The sequence below is a fragment of the Hippopotamus amphibius genome, chromosome 15 (assembly GCF_030028045.1).
Source record: "Hippopotamus amphibius kiboko isolate mHipAmp2 chromosome 15, mHipAmp2.hap2, whole genome shotgun sequence".
Lineage (NCBI taxonomy): Eukaryota > Metazoa > Chordata > Mammalia > Artiodactyla > Hippopotamidae > Hippopotamus > Hippopotamus amphibius.
The window spans coordinates 33,375,709-33,384,610 of NC_080200.1; positions in this window are offsets into that span (position 1 = coordinate 33,375,709).

An 8,902-nucleotide genomic window follows, 5' to 3' on the forward strand; every position below is an offset into this window, starting at 1 on the left:
GCCGCGGGCTCCCCGAGACCCGGGCCGCCGGCCGCCGAGCGACCCTCGGGCCGCGGGCGCCCCGAGACCCGGGCCGCCGGCCGCCGAGCGACCCTCGGGACGCGCACGCCCGAGACCCGGCCCGCCGGCCGCCGAGCGCCCCTCGGGCCGCGGGCGCCCGGGACCCGGGCCGCCGAGCGGCCTGCAGGCTCCGTGGCCGCGGGCCGCCGAGCGACCCTCGTGCCGCGGGCTCCCCGAGACCCGGGCCGCCGAGCGGCCTGCAGGCCGCCGGCTGCCGGCTGCCGGCCGCCGAGCGACCCTCGGGCCGCGTGCCCCCGAGAGCCAGGCCGCCGGGAGACCGTCAGCACGCGCAGACTCGGGCTGCGCAGCCGCGGGCTGCCGGTGGACCCGCGGGCCCGCGGGACCCCGGTCAACCAGCAGGCCGCGCCGTCCCGTACCGCCGGGTGACCAGCACGGCGGCGGTCCCAGGCCCTCCACGCCCGTGCTGCTGAGCGGCCTGCAGGCCGCGGGCCGCCGAGCGAACCTCGGGCCGCGGGCGCCCGAGACCATGCCCGCCGGCCGCCGAGCGACCCTCGGGCCGCGGGCGCCCGAGACCCGGGCCGCCGGCCGCCGAGCGACCCTCGGGCCGCGCGCGCCCGAGACCATGCCCGCCGGCCACCGAGCGCCCCTCGGGCTGCGGGCACCCGGGACCCGGGCCGCCGAGCGGCCTGCAGGCTCTGTGGCCGCGGGCCGCCGAGCGACCCTCGGGCCGCCGGTCGACTTGCAGGCAGGTCGACCAGCCGGCCGCGGGCCGCCGAGCGCCCCTCGGGCTGCGGGCGCCCGGGACCCGGGCCGCCGAGCGACCTGCAGGCTCCGTGGCCGCGGGCCGCCGAGCGACCCTCGCGCCGCGGGCTCCCCGAGAGCCGGGCCGCCGAGCGGCCTGCAGGCCGCGGGCTGCCGGCCGCCGAGCGCCCCTCGGGCTGCGGGCGCCCGGGACCCGGGCCGCCGAGCGGCCTGCAGGCTCCGTGGCCGCCGGCCGCCGAGCGACCCTCGGGCCGCGCGCGCCCGAGACCCGGGCCGCCGGCCGCCGAGCGACCCTCGGGCCGCGCGCGCCCGAGACCCGGGCCGCCGGCCGCCGAGCGACCCTCGGGCCGCGCGCGCCCGAGACCATGCCCGCCGGCCGCCGAGCGACCCTCGGGCCGCGCGCGCCCGAGACCATGCCCGCCGGCCGCCGAGCGACCCTCGGGCCGCGCGCGCCCGAGACCATGCCCGCCGGCCGCCGAGCGACCCTCGGGCCGCGCGCGCCCGGGACCCGGGCCGCCGGCCGCCGAGCGACCCTCGGGCCGCGCGCGCCCGGGACCCGGCCCGCCGGCCGCCGAGCGACCCTCGGGCCGCGGGCGCCCGGGACCCGGCCCGCCGGCCGCCGAGCGACCCTCGGGCCGCGCGCGCCCGGGACCCGGGCCGCCGGCCGCCGAGCGACCCTCGGGCCGCGCGCGCCCGAGACCATGCCCGCCGGCCGCCGAGCGACCCTCGGGCCGCGCGCGCCCGAGACCATGCCCGCCGGCCGCCGAGCGACCCTCGGGCCGCGGGCGCCCAGAGACCCGGCCCGCCGGCCGCCGAGCGACAGCACGCGCGGACTCGGGCTGCGCAGCCCCGGGCTGCCGGTGGACCCGCGGCCGCCGCTTGACCCGTGTATGCTTGCTGTTCATCTCCTAGAGATTCCTGCACCAAGCTGATTGAATGAGGAACATGGAAGCACTGTATATAGGCTTTGCATTTTTCTCTTCGTTTCCTGTACTTTGCCTTCGTTTCCTTTGCGTGTGCTCTATTTTATTGTACATGTTATATTGCTTGTTATTTTTTTATTCATTTAAGGTAGGACCGCTTTTATGCGTTTCTACACCTCCCCGCCCCCCCCCCCCCCCCCGCCCCGCGTCTCCCTCCTCTGGTGCCCGCCCCAAATGAGGTCGCATCATCTTTCATAGTGTACATCCTGGGCCAGCATAAGCTTTCCAAGAATAAAATGCCCCCCCGCCTTTCCTTCCCAAGGACACCACGAACACCTCCTGTCCTGTGCAGTGCTTTTTCACCCACCGCCAGCAGAGGGCCCTCTCTGACAGACCCAGGAACTCCCCTGCTCCGAGTCATCCAGGAGAGGCTGTTCCGTTCTGTGTGAAACGGGTGGGGTGGGCTGATGAGACATCATTGCTTAGAAGGCCATCGGGTTCACCGGTTCGGTGGCAAGAGAGAACATCCTCATCCTCCTTGAGGTTGACTCGGAAGGTCTTCGGGCCCGCAGGACACCGCCCCCAAATGGGCCTCCGTGGCATAGGGAGATTTTGCCATGCGAGGTGACAACAGGAGGGGAACACGGACCCTCCTTTCCTTCTCCCGTCTGAAAGCAGGAAGAAAATCTCTCACGGGAACAGGGTGGTGGAGGGGGCGGCCGGGAGGTGTAGAGATGAGGACTGACTGCTTTCCTGTCTTAAGAAATCACGAATCATCCAAGTGGGACCGCTCATAACACACAGAGGACAGAAGTGTGGACGAGATGAGGAGAATGTGTAAGGGAACGTCTTCCACAAGAACTCTTTTCCATAGGCCGACTTCAAGACTTTCCAACATCTCTAGGTTTAGGGGTGGACTGAGTGCCATGAAAGAATGGACATTCAGCAGCCTGTCTACATCATCTCCAAAGAAGGGAAAATGCTGAAACGTCCCTAGCTCCACAAGCCTAAGGGTCTCCCTGCTCCGGAGAGTTGGAGCATATGCGTGCTTCCATGCCTACACAGATCTTGCGCTTTAGGGAAACCACAAACTAGGCAGGAGCCTGGACTTCTACAAGGCAGTCCATGTTCACACGGGTCACTGTGGTTGGCTTCCTTACTTTCATTGGATTGGATTGGGGTGGGGTGGGGTGGGGTGGGGTGGGGTGGGGTGGGGTGGGGGGCGGGGGGGGGCGGTGACAAATGTCCAAGGATGAGGCATCCTAAAGAAGGAACGTGTGTGGTCCAAGCTACCCGAGGTCGCCATCCTCATTGTAGGAAGAGGACCTCTTTGGGGAGTGTGGGGAGGGGGGAGGCAAGGTAGAAGGTATGCAGATAAGGTTTGGGGGAGGGAAAAAAAGACATTTCGGTCCTAAAGCTAGTCATTTCGAAATGGGAAACAAAGGACACAAGGGAAAAGCTAAAACTGGGCACAGGCGATTGGAAAAGGTTTCTGAGGAGAAGAATCTTCGGAAAGGAATGGGAACCGTGGTCAGGACTGCTTAAGATGAGGATGGATTCAAGGACACACATGAGTGTTCGTATCAACAGGAAACCAGTGCAAAACTAGAATTCAGTTTTCTGTCTCTCGGTGAAAAAGGCCAACTTTGGGCTCGGGCTTGGGTGTTTCTTCTATTGCTCTGCTCTCTCCGTCATGAGAGAGAAAGCTTTCCTTCCTTTTTCCGGAAGGAAGGAAGGAAGGAAGGAAGGAAGGAAGGAAGGCAGGCAGGCAGGCAGGCAGGCAGGCTTATGTCTTCTAAAAATCATCACTTCTTTTCTAGGTTACCTTTATCAGGTCTTGGGGGACTCACGTGGACTTAGTCCTCTTGATATTCAAAGAGCCAGGGTTGGCTCACAAGGAAAGAGGCGTCTCTCTTTGCCTAGCAAGTCTTTCCCTGGGATGTGGGTGACGTGGCTAAGGAGGCACTGTTCCCCAGTGACCTATCTAACTGTTTTACACTCGTTGGGGTATTTTGGACACATTTGCCCCCAAACCGAATGACACATGAAGTCTTTTGCACTTAGAATGCATGTTGAGAGAGGATCCAAGAGGAGAGGGCCTAGCTCAAGAATGTGTTCTCTCTCCTTCGAAAGCAGAGCCATGAAACGGAGTAGGCTTCCTGGAGAGGTTTCCTGACATGGGAAGCATTGTCGAAGAGGAAGGAACGTGAAGCCTTCTTTGGCTTGTGTCTATACACGGGTGTGTTCCAACTGCTCTGGAAATGATGGGATCCTTCTTCTCTGCCCTGGCATACAGGGTTTTCGGTCGTCCAAATGGAGGCTCACACGACAGGGACTGAGCCCAGTATCAAGGAGATATTCCACCCGAGTTTCATGCCGAGGCGGCAACAACAGCCTCTTGAAAGATGATGGGGGGTGGGGGGGGGCCACACGTGGATCAATTCCATTCTGTCCATTCAACAGAGGGTCGGGGCTACAGCAGACCCCAGAGAGGGACAGCAGACCCCAGAGAGGGGCAGCAGCCCGGCCGGCCACTGGGTCTCCATGTCTCAGGCTTCCTGGGGAACCTCACCCCCCCCCCCAGGTCCCCGCCGCCCCCCGCATTCCGCCACCCACCTTGGTGCATTTCGAATGGCTCCAATTGTAAATAGATGCTGGTGGGAAGATTTCTACAGGTTACCTGCAATGGCTGACCTGTCATGCTTGTCACCCTGGGGGAAAACAATTCTCTTTGTCCCCAGAGGCGTCAGACCTCCTCTCTCAGGAACCCCTGAGCCCCGGCCACTGGACTTCACTCCACTGGCACGTAGTAAGGGTCATCCAAACGTTCCTGTGACGGTGAGTATGGTTTCCATGTGGGTTGAAGCCTTCCCTTGCTGCAAGCCTTCTGTCCTCACCATGGCATAGAGACGGTTAAAAAAAAAATTGTGTTTGCCACTTTGGGTATACCTTCCACAGCCTGCAGTGATCAAGGCACCCACTTCGCTGGGCAAGTCCTATGAGCCTTCACAAAAGCTCTTGCAAACTTCTTGGGACCATCACTTTTCCAGTCACGCTCAATCATCAGGCAAGATTGACAGGGCCGATGGGAAAACTGGACTCCGAGAAGAACGAGTGACCTACGTGGGGCTGAATGAACTGAGGACTAGGATGATAGTGTGTGTATGACTACTTGTCTACAATAGGACTGATTGGGGAAGCCGCTGGGGGCGGGGGGGGGGCAGGGTGCGGATACCTTAGGAGCTTGGGATGAACATATACACATTCCTATACGTAAAGTGGATAATCAACAAGCTCTTACGACTTGGCACAGGAAACTATACTCAATACTTTGTAATAACCTGTAAGAGAAAAAAAATCTGAAACAGAATCTATATCTATCTATCTATCTACCTATCTTTCTATCTAAATCACTGTGCTGTACACCTGAAACTGCACGACATTATAAATGCTTCCATTATTTCAAACAGAAAAGAATCTCCTAACCTGAGTGAGAGAGAGAGAGAGAGAACAGGACGGATTGTGAAATCTTTTCTTTTCCAGCTACAAGGGAAAATGAAAACAAACAAAACCCAATTTATTTTAAAAGTTGGACATCCATTTGGTGACTTGTACCCTTGTCAGCAAAATGGAATCACTTCTCTTTTTCTCCCTACCTGCTCCGTCCAGAATTCAGAAACTCTCCGTGAGGCTCCTTATTTCTTTGGCAAGAGAGTCACTTGCACGCGTTCCTTAGAGGCCCACGTTACGTTTCCATAAAACGGGAATACACACTTGTGGATATGAGATTCTGGTGCTATTCATTTTCCTTAGGGTGTTGCTTTTCACCTGAAAACCGGACTGGATCCTGAAGTCTTTCAAGTTGCCCCCAATATCTGGCTACAACTCTCTCCATGAATGTTTCCCACTTTCGCCCACCCTTTTGACTTGGCATCACTGACAACGAAAACGGCCCTTTGCCTGAAGCCCTACAGACCGAAGCTGGAGGACTTGGTGAAAACTTTAGAGACATGGCCACCACAGCTCCTGTGGAAACCATCCTGGTGCCTGTTTCTGTGAGAGCCACTCTGAAAGTCGAACCAAACACCCGACATCATCACAGCCATTTCAAACTGCTAAAGTTGCTTCCACCCTAACATCTACAAATCTTCTTCACTGACACCGCCCCCCACACGCTCCCCCCCCCCCCCCACTGGTTTATAATCGGCTCCAGTGATGGACCTTTGTCTTCCTTTGGTTTCCATACAAGTGCCTCTTAGGAAATAACCTGATTGCTTGCACCACAGGCCTAGTTTTTGGGAGCCCATCAACATCACTGCCTCCTGAGAGGAGATATGATAACTGTTTCACAGAACCGACCTGTTCTCAGAACTCAGAAACAGTTTCCATGAAATGGAGGCCTCTACTAACCTATTTTCTCCCTTTCCCTCCCTCCCCGCCTCCCTCCCTCCCTCCATCTCCCTCTCCCTCACACACACACACACACACACACACACACACACACACACACACACACACACACACACAGTCACCAGGTCAGCTTTCAATATGTTCAGAGTAGGCCGCCCCAAAATGTGTCTCCTTGAATTCAAGTCGCTTAAGAACTGGACAGCACAAGACCGGACATTCTGGCCCTCCTTTCTGTCCTCCCACAGCAGAGCACGATCTCAAGTTAAGACGTTTGCTTCCACGCATGTCCGTGATTCTCAAATGGTTTAGTGGGGTTTCCTGGGTTAGGAAAAAGAGGGGACTCCTATTTGCCTGAGACAAGGAGAAGTTCTCACACAACCTTCACCCATCCCTCCCTCCCTCCCTCCCTCCCTCCCTCCCTCCCTGCAGTTTGGAGGGGGCAGCCTAAGGGTGGGGAAATTGGGGAAGGAAAAAAAAAAGCCGTTCGATAAAGGGGAGCTCGAGGCAAAGTCAAAGGCTCCCGATCTGACCGGAGAGCATTCTGCATTTGAATGAAGCGATTGAACAAGGCCCTGCGGAATGAAGCGTCCGGACTTCCCCTCCCCCTCTCCCGGCAACTATCAGCCCTGGCGACTTGGGAAGGAGCGAGCGGTGGAGAAGCGGGCGGGGGCGGGGGCGGGGGCGGGGGCGGGGGCGGGACCAACAGACAATAGCCGCTGCCTGCCTGCCTGCCTGCCGGGCTGAGGCCTGAGGGCTGCGGGCCACGCTGGTTTCTGCAACTCAATCCCTTCCAGGAAGCACCTGTGATGACTGCTTGGCAGGGAATGGTCAAAGCTGAACTCTCTTGGCCTATTTCTGAAAAAGGCCTGAGTCTCAGCTACGACAGATTTTCTGGATTTCTTGGCCCATGCGCAGACCCGCACCCTCCCATCCTGTCAGATCCTTTGTACCCACACCTCCCCTGGGAGAGTTCGTTGGCCTCGTCTGGAACATGAACAAGCAAAACCAAACATAGTGTGACATGATGTATTGGTCTTTATTGAAAAGAAACGTGCTCCTCTCGCACACCTGAGGGCAGGAAGCAAAGGCACGTTCTCAGCAGGACGGGGGACAGGGAACCCGAACCCAGGCCGGTCAGCAGTGGCCCCCTGCCCCCCACCGCCCCGCCCTCCCCATCCCCGTCTCTCCCAGGCCCACGTGGGGCCTCCCTTCCCTGCCTCTCTCTGTGCCCCTCGTCTCCAGCTCCCCCAGCCCAGCTTCCGCACCCCCCCCCCCCCCCGGCCCCGGGAAGGGGAGGCATGTCTGTCCCAGCTCCAGTTCTGATATTTCACTTGTGAAACTTCCCTAGGCCCAGGTGCCAGCTTGCCGTCCTGCTGCTTCATGTCCGTCTCTATCAGCCATGCCCAAAGGGCACGGGAAATTATGGACAGCAAATAGCACACCTAGACGGTGTGTGCGTGGGGGGGGGGGTGTCCCTTCTCCAGGAAGCAGTGAGGGAACAAAAGGAGGCCTGGGGGAAGGAGTCCTGGGTGCCTATCATCGCGCCCCCGCCCCCCCACCGCCCCGCAGAGCACCATTCATTTCCATCTCCGCATCTGAAGGACACATAGTCCTGGTTGAAGCAACTTGATGAGGATTCCCCTCCTAACGACGTGACAGAACCTATGAAGAACTGCACTCCTTGAATCCATAAATGCTAACGGGATCCAAGGAGTTTTCCATCAATGGCAGAAAAAGAAATGGTCCTGAACATAATAACTGCCAAGTATTCCTCTAGACGGAGGCATCATTCACTTTTTCTTAACTTTTTTTCTTTTCATGTTTTACAATAAACTGTATATATTTAGAGTGTACAATTTGGTACCCCAATCTTCCAATTCATTCCCCCCCAACCCTCCCCGCTTTCCCCACTTGGTGTCCATATGTTTGTGCTCTACATCTGTGTCTCTCTTTCTGCCTTGCACACCAGTTGATGTGTACCATTTTTCTGCAGTCCACATATATGTGTGAATATACAATATTTGTTTTTCTCTTTCTGACTCACTCTCATTCACTTGTTAACAACAGTAACGATGACGACGACAAGGACAAGGATAAGGACCGGAAAAACAACAACAGAGAGAGCACTGGGCGAGTTTTCCACTTCTTAAAGGAAGGAGGCCGTGTTCCCAGGCAGGTTGGCTCAGCTGCACAGTTCCCTCCGGTGACTATTCCTGGGGGCACCGTCGAGGTGATGCACGAAACACACAGGAGGAGGCCTTCTTGAATGTCCTGCCCAGGAAATGGGGACATGATTCCAGCAGTGGCGATGGCTGCCCTTCTCTTTAGGGTGACACACGGGCCTGATGGCACCGGGCAAACCCTCCCCTCCCTCCCTCCCTCCCTCCCTCCCTCCCACCTACCTTCCTTCCTTCCTTCCTTCCTTCCTTCCTTCCTTCCTTCCTTCCTTCTTGAGGCTCTTGGCCTCCCCACTGAAAGGAAGAGCCCAGGGCCCAGCAGCAAAGACCTTCTGCTGATCCTTGCCAGGGGGCTCTCATTTTACACACTTGAATAGGATCAGTAGACACCGTCATCTCATGAGAAGCAGAAAATATCATCTAAAAGCCTACTTTCCTGGTGTCTCAGCGTCCAGGGCTCCTCCTTCTCAGGGATCTTGTGCTCTGTAGGGATAATTCACATGCTGGGGGAGTAGGTTCCCAATAGCATCTTATGAAATGGATTACAGGATGTCTTCCTTTGAAAAAGATAAAGATTATTTGGGAAAGTTATTCATATGAAGCACATGG